We start from the raw sequence: 26,716 nt of genomic DNA, 5'->3' as shown, positions 1-26,716 counted from the left end.
TGTAAGAGATGAGTGGGCCCACGGGAAGTTCGGTTCGGCGGGTTCAGCAGGACTTTATCTAAAGTTTGGTTTGGGACCCGGACTGGACCTGAACCCCTATGGAAGTGTCTAATTTGGCAGTTCGGGTCTCCACCAACATGCAGCCAGCCATAAACAGAACACTTCCGGGGGTGGGTAGATGGGGTTTTTCCATATTTTTTTGATTGCACACTACACCTGATCATGCTGTTACCCCCAGTGTGAGACGATCAAGCATTGCAAGTGGCTCACACTTCGCTGAGCACCGAGCGTACCCGAGCACAGCGATGCTCACATGAGTGATTTGCATACGTAAAGTACCCAATCTCCGAACTTGAACTCTGTTTTATTTGTAAAGTCTGCATTTGGTACAAAACACCGAACGAACCTTGGGTTCGCTCATCTCTACTTTTGGATGTCACATTTCCCCCAAGTAAAATAAGAAAGCCCATATTCACCTTCGTTGCCAATGCTGTGCCAGTTGTGTCACGGCTCACGCTCCCGGAGCTCACGTGACATTGTGACAACATGCAAGCCCCACATCCAATCTGTGCCGGCTTCCTTGTCCCCGGCTTCGGACCAAACGAGCCATCAACAGGAACTGAGTGGCAGCTGCGACATTCACTTCCTGTTGATTGCTCATTTGGTCCGAAGGCGGAGAGATAGAAACTGGACATGACTGGACGCAGGGCTTGCATGACCTCACATCACGTAAGCCCCAGGACAGTGGGCAACTTTTTTCCATATTTTTTTTTGTTTGTTTGTACACACAACATCCCATCATGCTTTTCTTACCCCCCCAGTGTGAGCCGGTCAAAAAACTGCAAGCAGCTCGCACTGGGCTGAGCACCGAGCATACCCAAGCAAAGAGTTGCTTGCATCCGTAAAGCACCTAAACTCTGTTTTGTTTTTTTTAACGTCTGTTTGGTACGAACACTAAACCTCAGGGTTCACTCCTCTCTACTTAATACATCCTGTAGAGTTTGATTTCACAGAAACCGATCACTTGCAACAATCCATTTTAAAAGGAAACAGCGCCACTTTTCTGTACAGGTGGTATTTGGTATTGCAGTTCATCTTCATTTTATTTTACTGAAGCTGAGCAGCCATTCTAGACGCAGTCCATAAATGGAGCCATCTGTGATGGTGGACCAAACACTTTTTTTGTACTCCTTTTGGACTAGATTATTCCACTAGTCATACATGATTGGCCCAAAGTCAAGAGAAGCAGCGGCTAAACAATGTGCCTTACAGAAAAGGGACTACGGGTTTTAATTAAAGTAATAAGACGGACAGGATAATTATGTATTTCAGAGCACAATACGGCTTTACTAGCTTGACTTCGAGCATTGGGCGTAAGGGACGTCGGTGCCTCCTGAGTGCTGCCGGCTTCTGCAACGTGATGCAAGCTTTGCAGAGAAATCAACAAATTAAAAGTAAAAAAAAAAAAAAAAAAAAAAAAAAAAAACATAAAACCTTTGAACCTGGATGATCAAGCAAAAGCAAATCTCGAGCAAATAAAAACTTTTTGCCCTAACTAAACCAACGGCATTACGCAGCTTAGCTTTAGATTTTTCCTTCCCCCTTGCAATCCTCCCTAGTCTGGCACTCGGGAGTGTTTCTTTTCTCTCCATAGAAACAGACATAACAGAGAGCTTGAGACAACTTCATAAAAAAAAAAAAAAATTCTAGAGCAGGTCCAGCAAAACCGCCCAGGATTATGACAGCTTGCCAGCGCACGTGACTTGCAGAGGTATTCTCCAATTGTTTCCTTTTATTTTCCAGTTAAGTAACACTCTGTACCGAGCCGTTCTCCCACTTCGTTGTACAGTTTATTTTTGCGCAAAAAAAAAAAAAAAGTTTTAAGTTTGTGCATTAAAGGAGGAAATAAAAATCAACATATCCAATGATCAACTGATAAAAGTGACCAAACACACTCTCGGGGCCACGTGATCCAATATATTTCAATGGCCGCCTCTTCTACGCTCTTAAAGGGAACCTGTCACCAGAGTAGGCGATTATAAGTTGTGGCCACCACCAGTAAGCTCATATATAGTATTCCGGAATACTGTATATACATATAACATACTGTATAACAAAATATAATATATTGTATAACAAAAAAAAAAAAAAAAAAAAACTTATAATACTCACCTAGGGGGCGGTCAGGTCCAATGGGCGTCACTGCTCTCCGGTCCGGCGCCTTCTCTCTGCTGTGATCAAAGCCCAGAATGGCGGACGCGTCCTACATCATTCACACAGGCCAAAACAGTGGTCCTGCAAAGGCGCACTTTGACATGCCCTGCTGAGGGCAGATCCAAGTACTGTAGTGCACAGGCACAAGGAAAGATTAAAGATCGCATGCGCACTACAATACTTTGATCAGCCCTGAGCAGGGCAGAGTGAAGTGTGCCTGCGCAGGACTTAAACGCTGGCCTGTGTGGATGATGTAGGACGACCAGAGAGGAGGCGGCGGCGGCCGACCGGAGATGAGTCGCCGCCAGAGAGGAGGAGTCGCCGCCAGAGAGGAGTCGCCGCCGCCAGAGAGAAGAGCAGTGACACCCATCGACCGGGCTGCCCCTTAGGCAAGTATTATAAAAGTGTTCTTTTTTTAGTCTAGAATGCTGTATGCAAGAGCTCACTGGTGGCAGCCACAGCTTATAGTCGCCAAATCTGGCGACAGGTTCGCTTTAAAGAAAATATATGCCTACATTTGCCATTTTTTGGGTATCCACCTTTAATAAATATGTCAACCCAATAAAAACGCTACTCGTACAGTCTCGTGAACAGTTTTTGTGAACAGATTTTGTGAAAATAATTACTTCGGAAATGATTCTGGCATGAATAACTATAGCAACGTTTCGCAGATATTCCTTCGTAAACAAAGCTGCGGAAAATAATGGATTGCAGGTGTGAGGAGGGGAAAAAAAAAAATCATGCTCCTAAAATTCCCTAGATGAACTAAAAAAAATTAAATGTTTAAAAAAAACAAAAAAAAAAAAAACAGCAGCAGCAGCATGGTAAGGGCTCTCCGGCTGCTATAGATGCTCCAGCATGGTTTTCCGCACATTTGAGTGCACTTGTAGACCTACGACACAGCTAGAAGACTCCGGCTAATATTGTGCAACCTACTAGATAAATTACAGTCAACTCCAGACCTATTACACACTGTAGCAAGCACAAAAGGAGGGAGGGAGCTGTCTATTAACATACCCCTAATGTTTGAAAAATGTCCCTCACGCCTCGGGGGGGGGGGGGGGGGGGGGGGGGGGGTAAGAGTACAAATCCCATTAACTGATTATTCTCCCTAAGACATCAGAGAAGGCCCTCCATCATGCCACAAAGAGGTTAGTGTTATATAAGAACACCTTAGAATAGCAGCACGCAGGGTCAGCTGGCTCAGATGTTAATTTATTCCAATTGACCCAGGAGAGGATTAAATGCTTCACTGCACACTCCAGCACTGAAAGGGTTTACTGGGACATCCATGTGTGGTGAGAAGTTTAATTGAAAAAAAAAGAAGAAAAGAAAGGTATGACCAAAAAGGTCTTCTGTGCTGGGCAAGTTGAACAATTTTAAAGAAGAGCCAAATGTTTGATTGGTTGAAATAAATCCAATCCCGCCATGAGGCATCTGGGGCACATTGGGTGCATATGTTCTAACCGGCTAAAATAATGGCCCCCGAAGAGAAGGACTAGTATAAAACTGCAGGCACTCATGGACAGAGCTGCCCGTAAAATGATCCTGGACAACTGAGGTTATATTACGAGAGGCGCCTGGTTGTGTGAAGTTGTGGTTTCCTTCTTCCATGTAAGCCTGTGATTCAAATCGACTGGAGAACTTTTACATGGCCGGTTCTAGGCTTTGTTAATGCAGCATGGAAGGAAAATTTGTTATTTCCTTTTCTTGAAAGCTTTGATCCGAGACACCAGAGTTTACGACGTTTAACGAAACTCGAGAAATCGTCATCTGGCTAAATCGTCGTAAAAGAAAAAGGCCATTCTTTGAGTGATTAGGACTTATTCTACATTTTTATGAATGGCTGAGCCATGTAATCCAACTAGTCCCTTTAAGCCAAACCACTTCTCATTGGAGACCAAAAATCGCCTTGTCTATGATGGTTGCTCACCAAAGTCAAATCTGGTAAGGGACATCTACCCAGTTTCCTTGCTGGTTTAAGAAGCTATTGGCTATTTAGGCTTTTTTCCTGGTGCTTAAGACGGGACCATTCTTGACTGAAATCCATTAAACTGTGGAAAGCCATAAACAAAAGTCTGTTGTACCGGCCCGGTCTAGAACACCAAATCAAAAACTCCAACTCCGGACTAAAAATATCACTGCTTCTTGTAGTTTTAGTTGGTCTTCCGAGAAACGAAGGAAGGCTTCTTGCGGCAGAGGACTTCTTGCTAAAAAAGGACAAAAGAATACAAGATGGCGCTAAAACCCAAACAAAAGAAACCAAAAAAATTCAATGACCAGAAAACTAAATACCAAGGTAGAATAGAGTACAGAAACTAACATTTTGGCAAAACAGACTTTTCGAAGAGACAAACATGCAAATAAACACAAAATATGTCTTGAAACTTCGGCTGGACTAATATAAAATTGGCAAAGCCAGCAAATTTCCACCAATTGAACGCCTCCTACACAGCTATTCTCTCATCCTCCGGCAGCTGGGGATGTCATTAGAGAAAAAGAGGCATTTCCTGCATTTTTTTCTTTTTTTATTTTCCCACATTCTTGGCAATCATTAAGGGAGAAAGAGCAAGAGGATAGATAAAGAAAGAAGCTTGGCTATGCACCAGCAACACTGTAAGGGGCCCCAATACCGCTGTTGAGGGACAAATTAGAATACAATGCATACTTATATTAGTGGGGCTCGTCATTTGGCACAAATTATTGTGAAGACCAAAGCTGTGATTTGACATAGGACTGCAGAGAAAGCAACAGTCTCACCAGTAATTTTGGCTTGGCCTTATAGTCTACTTACACATGTAGTCTACGTCTAAACTTAAATCATAAAATAATTTTAAAAAACGTAAAATCTATATTTTAAAATTAAAAAAAAATAAAATTACGATCACATTTGTAAAAAGAAGGAAGACGACCGCCGCACTCTGGGAAGATATATAATCTAACATTCTCAATGACACTGGAGACTAAACAAATTCCTGCGGTAAAGAGGCTTTCTCTCTCACCAGTAACATTCCTCTTTCCCTCCTAGACTATATTTATATTACTGCTTTTTTTTTTTTTCTCCCTTGCTCTCAAGAAGAATACTTTTAATCATGTTTAACATGATGGCAGATACGGACCTCTTTTAACATCTTGTCTTAATACTGTTCACGTAAATAGTAGATACCACATAAGCTCGAAGCTGGATGTGAAGAAGCTTGTTGTCGTAAGAATCCATGGATAGTGTAAAGGTGAATGAAGAAGTAGTCCGCGCACACACTTCTCGAGTGAAATTAATATGGCAACATAGCACTTGCATAAGAATATCTTAATCGATGGGCGTTCCTCCTCAACTTCAATGCAGTTGAGTTAGTAATCTTTAGGAAGAGTAGGCCAACAAGTTTTAAAGCTTAGCCAATGCTTGTCATAAAATATTTTATCAACTTTTACAAATCCAAAGGAGAACATCTTGGGTAGGGCTCCAGCTCCAGGAGGAGGGGGGGAGACTACGCAACCGGAAGTGACATGCCATGTCCTAGCAGAGAAGTTGTTACACTCCGCATATATAAAATGGGAAGGACAAAATATGTAGATCATTGATTTTTTTTTCATCTTTATTAAATTGGTATTGACACCTTCAATCAAACTTGGTTGTTCCTCTGAGGAACCTTATCTATCATGATCTTTAAATGGCCTCTGTTCTTGAAGGAGGAGGGATAATTTACCATTCATTTGGCAGGAAGAGGATGGCTTAATGCAATTTGACAACTGGCTCGGAGTTGCAAATACTGATTAACAGTTCCAAACAACCAATTCTGTAGAGCAGCATGGTGGCTCAGTGGTTAGCACTGTACTATATATAGAGAAGCATGGTGGCTCAGTAGTTAGCACTGTACTATATATAGAGAAGCAGGGTGGCTCAGTAGTTAGCACTGTACTATATATAGAGAAGCATGGTGGCTCAGTAGTTAGCACTGTACGATATTTAGACCAGCATGGTGGCTCAATGGTTAGCGCTGTACTATATATATACATACATATATAGCAGCATAATGGCTCAGTGGTTAGATCTGTACTATATATAGAGCAGCAAGGTCATTCAGTGGTTAGCACTGTGAGATATAGATATAGATATAGATATAGATATAGATATAGATATAGCTATAGATATAGATATAGATATAGATATAGATATAGATATATATATATATATATATATATATATATATAGCAGCATGGTTGCTCAGTGGTTAGTACTGTTGCTTTACAGCGCCTGGGGTTCTGGGTTCAATCCCCATCTTAACTTGATTGACTTGGCCAAGTTGTTCAACTACGGCCCAATAGTTAGCAGTATCCTTGTAGCACTGGGGTTCTGGGTTCAATCTTCCCCTCTCCCCCAGGACAACATCTGCAGCGAGTTTGTATGTTCTCCAGAGAGTTTCCTCCCACACTCCAAAGACTTGGTTCTCTATGTTTGCCTGGATTTCTTTTGGGTTCTCCAGTTTCCTTCCACACTCCAATGGGGACAATAATAAGGTCTGTAAAGCACTGTGGAACAGAAGCAGGTCCGTACCGTATACACCCTTTTTTTAAATACTGGATAGAAGAAAACAAAGTGCAATATAGGGTCTTATCTGTGAGATACAGTGAACCTGCAATTAAGATTTTGCTCACCTGGGGGGGTTGTGTCAGACACAAACACTTGGAAGAACCTTGGAAAGACCGCTGCTGCAGGCCCAGTATCAAGGATACTTTGTGTTCGCAAAGTAGGAGTGGAAAGGCTTAAATTGCTGCGTTGCTGGGCAGTAAAGGTGAACGCTGGATCTTCGATATGTGACTTTACACGTTTCGCAGTAACCAGCTTCATTGGTAAATGTGATTATCCTGATGAAGGCGGTTACTCCGAAACGCGTAAAGTCACATATCGAAGATCCAGAATTCATCTTTATTGCACAGCAATTTATATACTAGAACTGGTCTTAAATGGTTACCAGCAAAAAAATACAAACTGATCCAAAATAGATATTTTTAATCAAAGTTGAGGGTGCAGCCACATGGGCATGCAAACTGCCTGAACACCACATTGACAATATAGGAAATTGACAGGAATGATTTTCCATGAAGCAATCATTGTAAACGTGCAAGCTGTAGGGGGTGAATAATCATTATTGTGGGCAACGATGGGGAACGAGCATTCCAATGAACGTTTCTTCTCCCCGCGTGAAGAGGTAGTTGGCCTATATTTTTACAACGCATTAAAAAAAAATAATTTCAAATGTCTTTTTTTTTTTTTTTTTAAATTTTGTTTCTTCCTTTCCGAAAGGAGTAAACCTAAAAAAAAAAAAAAGTAATCCTGAATGTATGTGTACTGCACGCGTACAGACACGTTCTCACTCTTATAAGTTCCAGCCTGCATACATGCATTATTCATTTGACGTTTCTTTGTGAAGGAATTCTGCCCTTGCGTGTGCCTTGCCAAGGAAACTCAGTAGACAAGCCAATTTTAGTGGCGGAGCAGGTGGCAGTCAGGTGGAATCGGAGGGGGGAATGGATCGGAGACTTCCTCTTTTGCCTGTCTCGAGCCACTGATGTACGGCTCCCGCACAGAGCTTTTAAAACAGGTGCTGGGTTACCATATGTTCTAGGGTAAGCAACACCGCTCGACTCCGCTTCGGCAAAATACTGTTGTATAGCGCAAAAAAGTAACAAAAAGACAATTTCCTAATATTTGTCTTCCTATAATGCAGATGCCACGTTATGCATTTACTGAAACCTTACCCATTTTTCGTTGCAAAATCTCCCAGATTAGAATATACATTTTTTTTTTGCAGGGCATTAATACCCTCCATGCTCACAGTAGTACGAAAAAAAAACCACAATGCACCCATTCTTAGGCATGTGTTGTATTGACTTACGCTTTTGTTAATACGTTCTCCATAACAACTGCATTCCTTTTCTTTCTTGCGCAAAATTATTTATTTACCTTCCCTTGCGACACACAAGGCCCTATGTAATAAATTAGAGCGAGAGACACCAGCAAGGCTGGAGAGTAGGCTTCCACACTCAGGACATGTGGGCAGACCTGAAATTCGAGTTCCCCACAAAAAAAAATAAAAAATCTCTCCAGTGAGTCACCCATGTCTACCTGGCGTACAGTATGTCTGTGTTCGAAAACCACAATGGATGTGGCCAAGACATATCCTGGATACTCATTGTTCTGTCTACAGACACCTAGGTTTCTTATTGACTTTGCAATTTTTGAAAAAATAAAAATGCAAAAAAAAAAAAAAAAAAAATCCAAACATTTTTTTTTCAAGGTTTGAGGACGTCCGGCAACTAAAATAGATAAAAGCGTGGAAAAAAAGTGAAAATTTTGCATGCACTTAAAAAGAACGAGGCACAGGTATACCCTCCTGCTATTCATGCCAACTCCTGAAACACTTCTTTTCACCCAAGTGCACAGTGACTGTAAAAATTCCTGCCTGCTATTTGCAGGCAAGGTCACTGTGAAAGGGCATGGCTGGGAGCCAGAGTGTTTTTCAGCTGAGCTGCAGGGAGGGGAGGAACAGCTCAGGAACTCAATTATAAGTTTCTGCAGTCTAGCCAGGAGGCTGGGAGCCCAGACTGTGGCTGTTCTGTCCTCCGTGCCCCCTCCTTCCTCTTCCTCCTCCTCCTCCTCCCCACCACCACCACCGCCAACCTCTATACGCCTCCTCCCTCTTCTCTCTCCACAGTCTGCCAGAGTTGTCTGCCGCCTCGAGCTGACGCATGCTGCACAAATACTTAAAGCTGTACTACAGCCGAGCTGACGAAGACGCGGCTAAGAGCCCCCAACATTGAGCTTTCAAGACGCGGCTAAGAGCCCCCAACGTTGAGCTTTCAAGACGCAGCTAAGAGCCCCCAACATTGGGTTTTTGAAATGCGGCAACTGACCACACCGAAGAGGTTGGAAATTAGTGTTCCATATACAAAATCCGACACCATATTTTGAACGTTCTTTTAACCCGATCCCCCAAAGCAGTAAAAGGAGCCATTTAAGCACAATTTTATTCATAGCAGCTAGATGTAAAAAAAAAAAAAAAAAAAAAAGGAGGGAATACACTCTCGAAACCGGCCAAGAAAAAAGGATGAATTCATCCATCCTGTTCATACGCATCGTAACCTGCTACAAGGTCATGTTTCATGTATTAAATCACAATGCACCTTTAGAGATTCCACTCAAGCACACCAAACGCCATAGGAAATTTTTCTGGGTCAGCCTCATGTCCTGCTATTGTGAAATCCTGCAGATCACTGTAAGCACCCAAGGGTGTTACGAGGTCAGGGACAGAATGTATTCAGTTAGGTAAAAAAAAAAAAGTCTGACAGCGTACAACCAGGGCGCCACTCTTAAACACATAGCAATTGTTCTTCCTGAGCCTTTTAAATCCTCCAGTTGCGTAAGGTGCGGGCTACTTTTAGAATTCAAAGCAAGCACATCAGTACTCGGTGCCGGCCAACATACGGCAGGAAGCATAAATATACTGCAGTGAAATCTGGCTCGAGTAGTAAGGCGTGTTGCCCTGCTTTAAAACACAAACCTCAAGACTACCGCAGCTGTGTCTTGGAATCACACACACACACAATTCCCTTAGTAACATTTCCAAGACAGCCAGATCTTCTGGGAACAAAGGGTCTACTGAAACTGCAGAAGAGGCAGCGAAAAATATACCTTTGAGGCAGATCTCACCCAAGTCTGAAGATGGGGAGGGCAGGGAACGGGAGGAACTCCTGCACACACAATTTTTGCTCAGCTTAAGCAAAATAAGTTCAACATTTTTTCTAGATGGAGGTCTTAAAAAAAAAAAAAAAAAAAATGGACTCTCCACTTTGAACAGATTTCGAAGATGGCACCGCACGCTAAAACACATCTGTTCATCACTAATTCAGAGGTTGAATATCAATATATGTTATGTATTTCAATTATATAACTGGACCCCAAACACCCTCAACTACTCTTTCCCAGTAGAGAAGTAGAAGATAGGAGGAAGGGAGGGGGCGGGGGTCACATAGAAAATGAGAGTACTAAACCCAAAACAGACCTATTCGGACGGGTCTATGAAAACAACCTTCCAAGTGTTAACCACATACAGACCTAAGTATGCACCTAGTACCACATTAGGGAAATTATATATCTAATGACCACAGGGAACCCCATTGACGCACGTTTCGCAGTCTTGCTTCTTCAGTAGGGGCGCCTTCTGAAGAAGCAAGACTGTGAAACGTGCGTCAATGGGATTCCCTGCGGTAATTATATATCTATTTCCCTAATGTGGTACTAAGTGCATGAGATTTCCAAGATGGCCAACTGGTCAATTTACCAGCCCACCGAAGATCATGTTGACCATCACTGGGATTGATTCGACTGCTCACAATCAATGACATGGCCCTACATTTTTGAAAAATTAAAATATACAAAGACATTTTCCAATCAACAAAATTGTGAGAAGCTGCAATACTATAAAATTTATATACAAGAACCAAAAGGCCTGTGTGCACGCTAAAATCTTATGCACCCCATTGACGCACACTCTGTCCTGCAAACGTAAACTAATAAAACCAGGCTCAAATTTTGAAAAACGTAGACTATATTTTCATACACCCAGCAAGCTTTCCCCCTTCTAAGGCCTTAGTAAGCATTTAGCAGCCCAAAAAAAGCAGAACTGTTCTGGTAAATGTTATATAATTGACACAGCCAGGTGACCAGATGGCTGTGGATTACAAGGAATATTTCCAGCCAGTCCTGTCTTGCACTCATCCGCTACCTAATACAGCTGCACAGCAGTAACAGTAAGCTGCTCTACACAAGCATGCAACCAGAAAAGATATGAAACAGCTGAAATATTCTATTGCAAATGTGGAGAATTATTAGGAACCTCCATGGGTGAAAAGCGTTCTCCCTACCAAGAGTAAACTTAACCCAGCAAATATACTCCTTTTTCATTTTCTTAACAGAAACTTCATGGGACGTGGTTAGGGCATGAACTCAAAAAATGAAAACAAAGCAACACAGGAAGCCTTTTATTTCCCTCCCTCTTGATGGGTGGTAAAATTTTGCAGAAAACTGTGGGTGGACAGTACTGCAGCAGTGGTGGATGTAGCCAACTTCTGCTTTCCATCTAAGTATGGGATGCAAGGGACCGATCAAGAATCACCAAATTTGCATAGAGTGAAACAGTTCTCACGGTAAAATCACACCTAAATAAACCAATGTGTTTTTTTGCTAAACGAAGATCACAAAGCAGAATACCTAATCCAAAAATAACATTGTAAGGTTTGTATATATTTTAATATTAAAAAAATATAACCACTCCTCTTTTGTAATCAATGTTTCCATAGGAGTGCTTCATATAATAAAATGTTTTTATTTAAACAAACGGAAAAATAGCCATCAGAAATAAAATATTTTGCATAAGAATTAAAAAAAAAAATTAAAATAAAAAATAGAAAAACATCATCAATGCTCCATATTATGTGATTTGTGTCATCGGGTCTACAGCGTGGGATATTAGTCTATCTCCAGACATAAGCTCTGGTTGTCTGACTTGCTTCTGGACAAATCAGAGCAGAGTTGACCTTTGGCCTTTGCCCTCTACTTGCTCCCTGACTTTCCAGGCACCCTGGGACATTAGTTTTATAGCTGTAATTACTGCTTTTACTGATAAATCAAAGAGTTGAAAAGTCCAAGACCTGGTCAGATGATTCCACCACCCCCAGACACAAAACAAGACTGGGAAGCCATGTCGCAGAGAAAAACTAAACCCTCTTAGCAAAGACGTCCAACCTTTATCCTATGACCAGTTTTCAAAAATAGGTCGAACGCAAAACACTTTCATGATCAAAAAATGCTCGGACCATAATATGGTCAACTGTGAAGAGTTTTTGGTTTTCCCAGCGAGATTACGCTCAACGAGAAACGGCTGCAACGTCACTAGGACTCATTGTGAAAAATCACAGCACACTTAAGAATAGTTCTGTGTATCATTGGCCAGAACAAAAGGAACTAGTGTTGCCTCCAGCAGGATATAAAATGGTTTCATATGTGAGCCTGTCTCCAGCGTTCCTTTACCATTGTGTCATTTTGGAGCCATCTGGTTGAAAATTCTCTAGTTGTCATGGCAGCCCGGGGAGGTTATCCAATGTGTCTCCAACATTTCACAACCTAAAAAGCGGAATTTTTCTTTTTTTTTTTTAAATATGAATCACTCAATGAATAAATGTTCGAGAGAACAGCAGGGTGGGGGTAGCACAAAAGTAGGAAGTTCCAGCAGAACAGAGATGTATCAGAGGAAATACTTGCGACTGAACAAAAAAAAAAAAATTAGAGACAGGACACAGCTCAGTGCTACGTACGCAATTCAGTTTGTCTCAACCATAATTCCATTATTAAAAGGGGATGTACGAGTTGAACTTGACCAAAACACATTGTCGGAAGGACAACAAATAATTGCATTCCATGGCTGGTAAAATTAACCGGTAGAAGAGTCGGCAACACAATCATTAAAAAAATATCATATCATCCAACCTTCTCAACCACCAACACATTTTAGGGAGCCAAGACCTTTTCCTGAACAATGGCTTCCATGAAAGTGCTATGACAATTTTTTTTCCCGAAAGAAATTAATCTATGCTGAAAAGACAACCTTGGTTTTCAAACTCGTAAGGGTCTCCTACTTCAACATCCAATACAAAGAAATTTGCTGTCTACACGTAAAGCATTGTCCTTCACTCCACAGACTATTGTCACTACTAGTGAATCGTATTACGGCTTATTTAAATACACAGCTGATGTCTAAATTATGTTCCTTGACATGCTGCATCAGAAAAGGTCACCATTTTTTGTTTGAAAAGCCATAAAATAAAAGGAGAGACCTTCAGTATTAAAAGTTCTAGTTAACAGTAATTACTTTACTATGATGGATCATCACAAGAATCGCGTTCAACAAAAGCTGTAGACATTGTGGCTCTAACGGACACTTAAAATCCGCCAGAAAATATGCCGGCATAATTATTGTGGGGACATATTTATTTTATCATCAGTGTAAACTAAGAAAGAAAGACTAAACACTGTAGACATTAAGTATGCTGTAGACTTTAATGGAAAATATAATTTGGTTCAACCAACCTCTTTTGAAGTCTACTATGATCCACAACAGCAAGGTTTTTAATATTCTTAAATCGTATACGAAGAAGAACCTAGACTCCAAGGGGGTTGGACTCGATGGCCCTTTAGGTCCCTTCCAAGGCTACCATTCTATGATTCTATAGTGATCCCTCAATCAAAAAGATACTTCTACCGACTGGTGTTTCCCAACCAGGGGGTCATTGTAACTTGACCAGAGGTTACCCAGAGGATCCAATTTCATAGTGCTTAAATATTCTTAGCAAAGCCATCAAGAAATCTGTGCCTGAATCAATTTCGTTACCGCTATACAAAGAGCTTCCTTGAGGTAGAAATGAAAAGGTTCTCCAGGAAGGAAAAATACATTGAGATCGCACAATCTTATGTGCCACATTTCCATACTATCACTACTAGGAGTTATCTATTTGCCACGTTAGTAACCTGTGGCCACTGGAAAGGATCCTTTTAACTGATAGCATCCAAAGTGATTTCTCCCATGCAGCTCCCATACTCGAACGCTCTACCCCAACATATCAGACTCTCACCTACCATGGAAACTTTCCAAAAGGAACTTGAAGACCTACCTCTTCCAACAAGCCTACAACCTACAGTAACTCCCAGTCCACCATACTGCTGCACAACCAGCACTACCCTCACCTACTGTATCCTCTCACCCATCCCCCTCAGTCCACTATACACAACCAGCTGTACCTTCACCTACTGGATCCTTACTCATCCCCTTCAAGCCTCTATACTGCTGCACGACCGACTCTACCCTCACCTACTGTACCCTTACCCATCCCCCTCACTCCACTATACTGCTATACAACCAGCTCTGCACCCATCTACTGTACTCTCACCCTCCCCCACCCAGTCCACTATACACCTATATACACTATATACATGTATCCTCACCAACCCCCCCCTAGTCCCCTATACTACTGCACAACCAGCTCTACCCTCACCTACTGTAATAAATGTATCGAACCTGTAATAAATGGTGCTATAATAACAATTTGCTGGCCTGGTGTGATGTTCTTGTTGGGGCTTGACAAACATTTGACGTCACATAAGGCCGGCTAATCAAAGAAAGAGCTGTGGATGCAGTCCGGTAGAAGGTTGTTCTCACAGGTTTTGTCTATCGGCCACAGATTCACAATTCCCTGTCCATTGACCACATTGGTAATCAATACACACCACCTCTACTACTAAACCTTCAAAAAAGGGAAAAACTAGGTGGTTCAGGGTTACCAATGGTTTCTATAAGAATCAGTAATGCCTTAAGTTTCCGTCTTAAAAACTTGCTAGGAAACGCGATTATTGCCTTGCTTCATCTTTCCAAACCAAGCCTAAAAACTATGTAAAGGGTTAGTTCAATATTTGGTCAGCTCTACTTTCAACATTCCAATAATTTACAGACTTTTCTCGCCTTTCAGAGAACTAAGGCAAGTCAAGATTGTTGACATACCCCGGTATTATTCATAATGTCTTACACATCTTTATGTCAGACTTGGTATTGGAATCTCGAAAGAAATTTCTCACTCCAGGCATACCTTCAAACATATTTCAGAGCACTGACTACAATGCAAGTTAGAAAAACAATGACAAAAAAAACTAAAAAAAGATTCTTAGGTGTTTTTCAAAGTGAGCAACAGCCCATTGGTTTCTAGGAATCTGAACTTGAAGGTAGCAGTATGTGACCTAGATTTTATATTTTTAGCACCTAGAGAGTCCAGGGAGTCAATAAAAGCCAAATTATGGCGTCCAAAAATGGACTATAAATATGACGTTCAAAGACTAGAAAGTTTTGGGAACAGCCTAAATTTAAAGATCATGTATGTACCTTCTATACATTAGGATTCGAAAATAAAATCCCCCAAACAATGATTATTACTACAACCTACACACTAGAATTTTTTTTCCTCCCAGAGAACGATGCAGCTGAGGATCAGGTGTTGAACATGTGATTATTTTTCTCACTTTCGCCATATTTTCTCTCGTAACAGCAGGGACTGGGAGCCTTTGTCAACTCCCAGGAGGGATAAGGCAAGGCCGACATGCCTAAATACATATTGAAGGCACTGGGCTCAGGGTGAAATGCCGCATAGCTTGATAGTAAATGTTTTTTTCCAAGAAAAGATAATCTACGAATAAGGGGGGGGAAGCCAGAAGCGTAATTCTCTAGTGTATGGGTGGGGTTAACTATGTACCTGAGTTCATGTGCAGGTGTGAGTGTACGTATGAGGAGTGATAGACAACATAAATCAAGTCTTACCTGTTTGCCCACATCCAGCCCAAGACGAAAAGTAGAATATGAAAGAGAAGAGAAAGAAGCTTTGTTAGAACATGTAACAACACCAAATTCTACTATCAAATTAATGTCCGTCTTACAAAACTGTAGAATATGATAGCGCTCTGCATACACACAGATCCAGACAGGGTTTACACTTTAAAGGGAACCGGTCACCAGGTTTTTCCCTTATGAGGTGTGGACACCACCAGTGAGCCCTTTTATACAACATTCCAGAATATTGTATATAAGAGCCCAGGCCCTGCTGTATAAAGTAAAAAAACACCTTTTACTCACCTAAAATGCGGCCGATAGGTGTCGGTGGTCTCGGTCCGGCGCCTCCTCCATCTTGTGCTTTCACAGTCCTCTTATCCAGCTCCGTGTGCATGATGCGTTTTGCGTCATTCACAGCGAGGTCTCCATTGCGCTCCTGCGCATGCGCTCTTTGATCTGCCCAGTTGAAAGTACTGTAGTAGGCAGTCTTTGACCCTTTTCTCGCGCCTGTGCATTACACTACTTTGCACTGCCCTCGGCTGGGCAGATCATCAAGGTGTGCATGCCCAGGAGCACAATGGAGGCCTGTGAATGCTGCAGGATGCGTCACGAACACGTAGCTGGTCAAGAGGACGTGAACGTGACCGAAGCGACGATCCTCAGACCGGACCGCCCCCTAGGTGAGTATTATAAGTGATTTTTACATTAGATAGCACGGCCCGGGCTCTTATATACGGTATTCTGAAATACTGTACATAAGGGATAACTGGTGGTGGCCCCAGCTCAAAATGAAAAATTTGGTGACCGGATCCCTTAAAGGACATGCCATAAAAAGTGATGGAACTGGTCCATTAGGACCCGATTTAATTTTGAATATCCTATAACTTTATACATTTTTGCTCTCACAGTAGCTCTTTGGAGCGAGGGAGAAAACTGCAGGAAAAACCACAAACACGGAGAACATAAAAATTCCTTGCAGAGTTTGTCCATGGTGGCATTTGAACCCAGGACTCCAACACTGCAAAGCAATAGCGCTAACCACTAGGCCAACCATACAAGCTGTTTAAACTATTTTTTTATTATTTTTTAGCTAGACAGGCCCGGGTGCAATCTGCCCAATGTCTACAATTTTTTTTACAATGGACATCATGAAGAGGTTACTCATTTTTTCCGCATAGATGAGTCCACGAAAAAACCTCCATGTATTGACCAACTCCCTAGCACCCTTGTATCTTGTTATTAAGGAAGATAAACATTTTTTGGTATAGAAAAAAAAAAGGACATTTAAAAATGTACACATCTGTATAAATACATCAAGAGTATACTTAAATGCATTCATGTAAGACACATTGTGACAGCTCCATACAGCCTCTGTCCTCCTTTTAGCCTTTGTAGTCCCTGTCTGGGTTATTTGTGGATTGGACAGAAGTATTTTATGGGCTTCTTGAAAGGATAGGTAGTAAAAAAATAAATAAGTAGATGGCTGCTCTTTGGGCAGACGCTGCTGTAAAACCGATAACGCCGCTGACCTGTCTGATGACCTCAGGCCAGGTCACCTCAAGAACACAAATGACAGATAATAAAAAAGGAGGCTGTGAACTCTTCAACTTTATCCTTTTGGACAATTCAAAACAGGAAAGAAACGGGAACTGAGTAAAATGTAAGGGCTACAATCAGCACTGTGGTCACAAATGTATATTAGTGGCTTTAACGCCACCAATTACTTGGGTTTCAGTCACTTATAACATCTATCTAGAAGATCTTGGATTGTAAAGTCATTGACTAATCTAGTCATGCACTACTCGATTTGCTTCCAGACTGGAAATTAGCTTAATTAAGCAAGTCCAAAAATCAGGGTTAATATTACAATTGCCATGTTTATTTACAGACAAAAAAACAAATCCAGAAAAAGAGCAAATCAGTAGAGCTTGGGCCTTACGATGGTTAGCACTATTGCTTTGGGGTCACGTGTTCAAATCCACAACAATCCAAATATGTTGTCCATGTGGTTTTCTTACAACTCAAAGACATATTTAAGATTTTGAATCTCAATAAATATATCTGTAAACTTAAGAAACCGTTGCTGTTCCAACCAAACCGACTAGATCATGAAGCCAACTAAAAAGTGGAAGAAGGTGGTTTCTGGAGAACATTAGGTTTGAGGAGGGGGGGGTGGGGGGGTTTCCGTCCCCAACCATAACTTATTCAGATTGTGAGTCTCAAATATCTGTAAACCAGATCAACCGTTGTTGCCAAATTGATTCGGTCATGAAACAATCTAAAAAAAGTAGAAGATGAGAGTTTTTGAAGAACATTAATGTACACCAGAGCAACCAATGCTGCTCCTACCAAACCTATTAGGTAATGAGACAGACTAAAAAAGTAGCAGATGAAGGTTTTTAGGGAACATTAAGTTTGCGGAGAGGGGTGAGGGGTTCTTACACGTCAAAGACAAATTTTAGATTGTGAGCCTCAAATACCTGTAAACCAGATCAACCTTTGCTGCCAAAACCGATTAAGTCATGAAACCATCTAGAAAGTAGAAGATGACAGTGTTTTGGAGGACATTAAGTTCGCGGGGGATTGGGGGGGGAAAAGGGGGTTCTTACACGTCAAAGACATATTTAGATTGTGAGCCTCAATAAATATCTGTTAACCAAAGCAACTGTTTCTTCTCTTACTGAACCGACTAGGTCATGAAACCACCTAAAAAAAAAAAAAAAAAGTAGAAGATGAAGGTTTTTGGAGAACATTTTTGTTTTTAAATAAATCCTCCGCTTTGCCCATCACCAACTAGGCTTGTCTCTGAAAACCTAGAACTGAAACCTTCAAGTCATACACTTTCTCAGCATTTTGGCTCATCGAGCAAAGCACACCCAGGAAATGACTCGATACTTCAAGTACCTAAACCACGGAACTTCCCCGGCATGTACATATTTCCCTCACACTTTCCATTTCCAAGCGTCACAAGGTCCCTCCGTTCAATCCGAAATTTATTAAAAGGTCATGCCTCGAAACAAAACTTAAAAAAAAAAAAAAAAAAAAATTAAAATAAAATTGAATTTCAGGGAATTATGTAACTAAAAAAATATATGTTTTTTTAAAAAATGAAGTTTCAGGAGGATCTGAAGATTAACCAGGGGAGATGTTGATAGCCACTTTCAAAAAGTTTGCATTTTAAAACCCTTAATGACATCTAGCGCCCCTACGAGCACCCAGCAGGGGATTTAGCCACCCTGTTTGGCGAGAACTTAAGCTTATGGTCTGTGCAGTCAATGGTCAAAAAGTAGGTGGCTCATTGGATAGTACTGGTCTCCAGTAATCTCACCATCTCACCATGGATGGAGTTTGTATGTTCTCCCCATGTTCACATGGGTTTTATCCGGTTTCCTCCCACATTTCAAAGACATTCCAATATGGGATATTGATTGTGAGCCCTGATGATGATGGCAAAGTGGAATTTTATGGCACTCTAAGTTACTGGCAGGGGTGGAGGACATTTTATAAAGTCTTGTACGTAGTTGTGCCCCTTGGCATAGCGACTGTGCAAATTATGCAAATGAGCCAGGCACATTCTTGGGGACAGCCCTGCCAAAATAATAGGTTGTGGTGATTAAAGTTATTAAAGAGGTTGGGTACTACTTTTACATTGATGACCTGTCCTTTTGATTGATCAGACATTGATGACCTGTCGGGATCCAACACACCGCACCCCCACTGATTAGGTGTTCACGGTGCTGGCTATGCTCACCTCCGGACCTACCCAGTCTTCCGATAGGGGCCGTAGTTGGGAACTGCACATCCGCCTCCTTTTGATATGAATGGGAGGTGGATATGTAGCACCTGGCCATGGCCACTATCAGTTGACGGGGATACTCCGGAACTGAGCATTTTCTGCCAATGACACCAAGAACAGCTGATCAACAGGGGTGTTGGCCGATCAGACATCGATGACCTATCCTAAGGATTGACCATCAATGTAAAAAGTAGTGTATAACCCCTTTAAGCTTATGAAGAAATAAGAGCATTATATAAAAAGTACCAAAACAAGAAGCCCAAAAGCACTGAAGCTGCCAGGGTTACTGGCTCTACAGAAAGATCACCCACGGGTCACATACGTGTTAGGACACACGCAAGAGGCAGAGTATGACCAGTGCTAGAGACACTTTCAAGGGGGTGGCTGTAAAAATAAATAAGGGAACCAAAATGAAGAAGTGGTTGTAGACACTAATGTTATGAAATTTTAATAAGAAAGAAGTTACAAGGGTGGCATAAAGTAGAGAAAAATTAGAGAGGGTCTCCAAAAAAAAAAATAAAATAAAAAAATAAAATAAAAAGGCGGCCAGTACATAAACAACTGCCACACTTCCAATTATGTGTTGTAAACATTCCTGGAAGAAAAAAAAAAATCTGAAGAATATTTAAGTGGTGACTGCACCAATACTAGTCAGATCACATCTTTCTGAAAGTGTGTCAAGCATGCAAGTAAGGACACATTACATAACCGTGCACTCCGGAAAAAAACCATGGAATATATTTGCTTCCAACGACCACTGCTACCGCAAAAGCTCATTTATAAGCTGGGCATTACAGGTAGCAAACACCTTGAGCTACATTTTAAGTTCAGCCCCAAAAAAAGAGGCTAAAAAAAAAAAAAAATAAAAAAAAAAAACTTAAAATAAATCTTAAACTACCCATGGCACAAAGACAGTTAAAAAATTGCAGTTCTGAAAAGCATTTTTTTGCACTGTAAAAGTAAAACAAAAAATACAAAAAAAATACCAGAGCGATATTGGCAGCCGTTCCTGTTGCACAATAACACGGAACAGATGTAACTTTCGCATCCAAAATGTGTTCATTTAACAGTTTTGTAATCAGAATGCACAAAGTTTAAAAAAAAAATAGTAATAAAATGCCGACACCCCTACCGATATCGGCCGTACAGAGATCTTGGCAGAAAATAGAATCTGCTTCCAAACGTCGTATCAGATTGACGCCGGATCACAATGGAAGTTGCCATTTTGTTACTTCGAGAGTAAACAAAAAAAAAAAACAATCAAGAAATCACAGGAAACTTGTCTATTTAAGAGGTTTTAAACAATCAGAAACGTTATTGTCCGGTCTGAACCCTGAACCAGTCTGGCAGAAGGAAAGATGGGAGCGGGCTGGGTGGGAGTGGGCTGGGGGGCAGGATCCAGCCATTTGCAGTCTTCGCATTCCAGCCCCCTACTTGGCCTTCTATCTCAAGAGGGCAGGGGAATGGACAGTCTGAACTTTTGACCCACCCTGTTCAGCACCCAAGAGTTAAATAAGGTCCATAAAATGGTGTCTGCTAGTGACAACAATCAGCTGTATGCATCAATTCCATCACCTCTCTCCCACATCCACAGGCTCGGGCAGGGTGGAAAAAAAAAAAAAAAAAAAAAAAAAAAAAAGTGTATTGGCTTGTTATTTTACGATTGCCAGATGGCAGGGCCTGCCCCCTATAACCCAGTGACTGTCTGACCTCCCATAAAACTAAAAACTACAACAGTGGTCCAGATCTATAACAGACACCACCACCATGTGCAAAAGGATGACCAAAAAAAAAGTATTAGAAAAAAGATGAAAAATAATTATTATTATTATTATTAATATTAATGAAAAATGAAAACGTATTAGAAAGTATAATTTTTTCTAATTATTAAAAAAAATATATTTTGTTCTAAGGTATTAGTGTTCTAATACAAAAAAGAAATAAAATAAATTATTATTATTATTATTATTAATAATAATACATACTAGGGAAAAAATAAAAGCATTGGAAAAAAAAAAAAATACATAAATTAAATAAAAGGTATTAGAAAATATAAAATGAATTATTTCATATTATGTATTTGAAAAATAAAATTAAAAGTATTAGATAAAAACAATAAAAATAAAAAAAGTATTAGCAAAATAAAAAAAAAAGTATTGGAAAAAAATAAAAAAGTATATTAAAAAAAAAAAACCGAAAAAAAAAAAAAAAAAATCGCTCTCATCTTGAATAAACTCACCATATCTGTACCATTAGTGAGGCCAATGTGATCATCCCAAGTCATCTATAGAATCTTAAACAACCATTTTTTTTTTCCCATACATCAATAGAACACATGAAAATAAGAAATTTTGTGATAGATCTCAGATTAATCTGTTTCATTCTCCTCTTGAACTGATCCGTCTCAAAATTCTCAGCTCATGGATAAAATAGGTCTTCAGATTTTCCATTATTGAGAAATGACAGTTGGTGCTCAAAAGATCCTATGGAGTATTATCATTTCAGAAGAACTGGTGGCAGAATGTAAGTATTCGCCTCTAGCTCCCCCTCCTCCATAGTTTTAAAAGCACCAACTGTCATCTACTTTCTCGGTAAATGGGAAAGTCTGGTTTACACCAAAGAGATTTTATACATTGAGTGTAAAAGATCAATCCAGGAGGACTGTACGATTTATGACATAATAATGAACATTTTTCCCAGGGGGTCTTGTTCTAGTGTCACTGCGTTGAGAAACACGCGATTGTGTCTCCGCGGTGTTGCATGTTGATCTCCCCAAGGTCAGCCATCCTTAGCTATATAATAATGAAAACGACGGTTGATCTTTAGAACAATAGGTCATATTGCCAATAAAGAGTAAGACCACTAGTGAAGTTATTTTAATAGGAATATCTTATGAATTTAGTTTTGATCACAGCAAGTTTCAGGTGATCCCAAGACACTGAAGCAAGAATAAGAAAGATTTTTACTTTAGTTTTTATTGTGTGCATGAAGAGAAAGGCAGTGCCCTAATAAAAAAAAAAATAAAAAAACACCATAAAACCGTTCTACCTCTTTGGTAGTTGTGACGCGCTAAGGTCAGCACGAGGTTGCGGTTGTGCAGCACTCCACAATTTATTGCGCCATCTAATTCTGAGTAATATAATAAAAATGGGAAATAAATTCTCCTTGAAGGACCATTTAAGACACCGAGGTGTGGAATTAATCAGGACATCGTAACACTAGAAACTACACCAGAGGTGAATCGTTTGCACAACAGAACGCAACTGCCCCGCGGAGAGATATAGGGCTGGAACGGTAAAGCTCAAGGATACACGGCTCTTGAGAAAAGAAGTTAAATTAGAGAAGGTTGACTTTTTCTTTCTCAACTGGAGCAATGGCCAAGAGAATATATGGCATGAATTCACGCGGCCTCAATAAACCATTCCATATGTTTAGTGAATGTTGGACACCAAAGGTGGTAATAACCTCAGACCTACTAAGCGACGGACCACCGGCCTTCCAAGAAAAGTGATGCATAGTTAATGAATATGAGATTTTATAAACATCTCATGGGATTAATGATCAACCGAAGGGAGTTCAACTGGACAACTTAGTGGTGGCCATCTACAAGTAGACTATCCAGAAGCCATTGAGATAAAAAGTGTATGTATGTATGTATGTATGTATGTATGTATGTATGTATGTATGTATGTATGTATGTATGTATGTGTACATATGTACATATGTATATGCATGTATGTATATGTATATATGTGTATGTATATAATATATATATATATATATATATGTGTACGTATGTATATATGTATGTATTAATATGTGTGTATATGTGTATGTATGTATGTATATATGTGTACGTATGTACATATGTATATGCATGTATGTATATGTATATATGTGTATGTATATATATATATATATGTGTACGTATGTATATATGTATGTATTAATATGTGTGTATATGTATATATGTGTGCATGTATGTATGTATGTGCAAGAGTTATAATTATATATATATATATATATATATATATATATATATATATATATATATATATATATATATATATATATATATATATATATATATATATATATATATATATATATATATATATATATATATATATATATATATATATATATATATATATATATTTTTTTTTTTTCAGTAAAAATTCAATCCATGATAAAGGTTCTTAATCTTTACAAACAACCAAAATCTTCGGCCATTATCTGTGATCTGGTCTCCGTAGCAGTCACCATTGTGGTTGCATTTTGATCACATCCTCGCATTACCGATTCATATGCGGGGTTTACATTAGGAGCAGTATAAAACAGGAACAACAAAGATAATGCATGACTCCTTCAGAGACCTCTGCTCAGGAACTCGCTTTATAAATCATCTCTAGACTATCTAATCTAACCTGAGGTTTCCCTGGGATGTGGAGAATGATTAATGGCAGGCTGGGCTGGCTGTTCTCATCTGACTCTTCTACGTAAACACGCTCGTTAGTCTGCCCTCTAACAACTCTGGCTTCCAAGTAAAGCCTTTTTTTTTTTCGGATCTCACCTTCAAAATCGCATTTCTACAAACTAGTGTTGAGCGAGTAGTTGACTATTCGTACTCACTATGCTGTTGGCGAGTACTGTCCGCTAATCGCATATTCGTTACGAGTAGCGGGCGCAATGTAAGTCAATGAGAAATACTCGCGCAAAAAGTACCTCTTATGAGTTACTCGCCACTTAGCGAGTATTTCCTATTGACTTACATTGCGCCCGCTACTCGTAACGAATACTCGGGTAGCGGACTGTACTCGATAACCGCATAGAGTACGAATAGTCAACTACTCGCTCAAGACTACTACAAACCCAAATGTGAATTCAACAATAATGCAGCTCCCTCCACCCACACCCGCCTCTCCCTTGGGCAGCCCCACGTCTTTCCTAATCTTTCTCACTTGTGTTCTCTCCTATCTAGTCCTATGTGAGGCCCCAGCTCGGAAAGAGGCCCAAATCAGGGTGCACCTGTTTCATTCCAGCTTCGCAAGGCTATTTCTGGATCGCTAAAAAGGTACAAAAACAAAAAAACACAAAACATTAGAACACAACTGTCTCCGAGATATTCTGTAGTTTCAGTAAACTACCATACGCTTTTATTTTGTTAAAGTTCTTTTAAGTTTCTGCTTAAGCGAGTCCAAACACGCATTCTAGAAACCTCATTTTTTTTATATTTTGCATCGTTTAAAATAAAATATGGACTTATTTTGCAGAGTATCCCAAACATAAAAGAAAACACAAAAACAAAACAAAAGAGAATATGTCCAATGGTCATGGCATACTGACCTGGCTGCTGGATGGGAGCCCTGCAAAATGCCCCTTAACCAACACCATCCGCAGCTCCTCTGTGGGTTAACCAGATTGGCGAAACGTCATCTGTCCTTTACAGTGCAATGAGGACATTGCGCCAGCCTAACTAATCAAAGAGAGGACCCGCAGAGGCCATCCAGTAAAAGGCAATTTGCAGGCTTTTCGTCCTGCGGCTGTGACCAATAGATTTCTATTCCAGGAGCCAATCTCTTATCCCTAAAGGAGATCACTCGTAACTAGTGATGAGCGGGCACTAACATGATCGGGTGCTCGGTACTTGTAACTAGTGATGAGCGGGCACTAACATGATCGGGTGCTCGGTACTTGTAACTAGTGATGAGCGGGCACTACCATGCTCAGGTGCTCAGTACTCGTAACTAGTGATGAGCGGGCACTACCATGCTCGGGTGCTCAGTACTCGTAACTAGTGATGAGCGAGCACTACCATGCTCGGGTGCTCAGTACTCGTAACTAGTGATGAGCGGGCACTACCATGCTCGGGTGCTCAGTACTCATAACTAGTGATGAGCGGGCACTACCATGCTCGGGTGCTCAGTACTCGTAACTAGTGATGAGCGGGCACTACCATGCTCGGGAGCTCAGTACTCGTAACTAGTGATGAGCGAGAACTACCATGCTCAGGTGCTCAGTACTCGTAACTAGTGATGAGCGAGCACTACCATGCTCGGGTGCTCGGTACTCGTACCTAGTGATTAGCGGGCACTACCATGCTCGGGTGCTCAGTACTCGTAACTAGTGATGAGCGGGCACTACCATGCTCAGTACTCGTAACTAGTGATGAGTGAGCACTACCATGCTCAGGTGCTCGGTACTCGTAACTAGTGATGAGCGAGCACTACCATGCTCGGGTGCTCAGTACTCGTAACTAGTGAGGAGCGGGCACTACCATGCTCGGGTGCTCTGTACTCGTAACTAGTGATGAGCGGGCACTACCATGCTCGGGTGCTCTGTACTCGTAACTAGTGATGAGCGGGCACTACCATGCTCGGGTGCTCTGTACTCGTAACTAGTGATGAGCGGGTACTACCATGCTCGGGTGCTCAGTACTGGTAACTAGTGATGAGTGGGCACTACCATGCTCGGGTGCTCAGTACTGGTAACTAGTGATGAGCGGGCACTACCATGCTCGGGTGCTCTGTACTCGTAACTAGCGATGAGTGGGCACTACCATGCGCAGGTGCTTAGTACTAGTAACTAGTGATGAGTGAGCACTACCATGCGCGGTACTCATAACGGGCAGTTGGATTCTCAGATTGGCCATTACCAAGATAGGACATGGCAGTTGGTGATTAGATTTTATGACGACAAGAAGAGGGGGGGCGGAACTCTGCTTCTGGCTCCTTCGCCTCCCTTTGTCATAGAAGCTCATCAGCACCAACTACCATCTCCTATCTCAGTAATGGAAAAATCTTCACTCAATACAGAATTTACCTCAGAATTGAGAATTTTGATAATGACTGATCAATTCCACCAGTTCCCACCTTAACATTTCTCTTCGTTCAACCAAATTTTCCAAGCTATCGTCTGCACTTTTTTTTTTCTAGGATTGATGGAATTTTTTTGTAGTATTTCCTGACTAAAGTCCTAGAGAAAGAATACAACTCCTAGGTTCCTTGTAGGTTTGTAGTCATTCAGCAGGCCTGGGCCTTGTCACCATAATAAACGCTTCTCCCCGTCTCCTCACAATGTGCTCCAGGCGCTGCTGTAAATCCTCCACACAAATGGCCCCTTTTTCTCCTGCATTTTTTTACCCCCCTTTGCCTGATCTATCCCTCCAACATCTGGCCAGCAGAAGGGCCGATATATCCGCTTATATATTACGCTGATGTAATTTACATCCTAATACTAAACAAAAACCATATGAAGAACTGACTGCAGCGAAGGAGCGAAG

At 40.8% G+C, this 26,716-nt stretch overlaps 1 protein-coding gene across 2 annotated transcripts in view; it reads right to left on the bottom strand.

The window, feature by feature from the left end:
* Positions 1-26,716, bottom strand: part of SKI (SKI proto-oncogene) — a 96,647-nt gene that overhangs the window by 32,170 nt on the left and 37,761 nt on the right. The window lies entirely within an intron of this gene.

The sequence above is a fragment of the Anomaloglossus baeobatrachus genome, chromosome 11 (genome assembly GCF_048569485.1).
Source record: "Anomaloglossus baeobatrachus isolate aAnoBae1 chromosome 11, aAnoBae1.hap1, whole genome shotgun sequence".
NCBI lineage: Eukaryota > Metazoa > Chordata > Amphibia > Anura > Aromobatidae > Anomaloglossus > Anomaloglossus baeobatrachus.
This window is presented reverse-complemented; position numbering and strand designations above follow the sequence as displayed.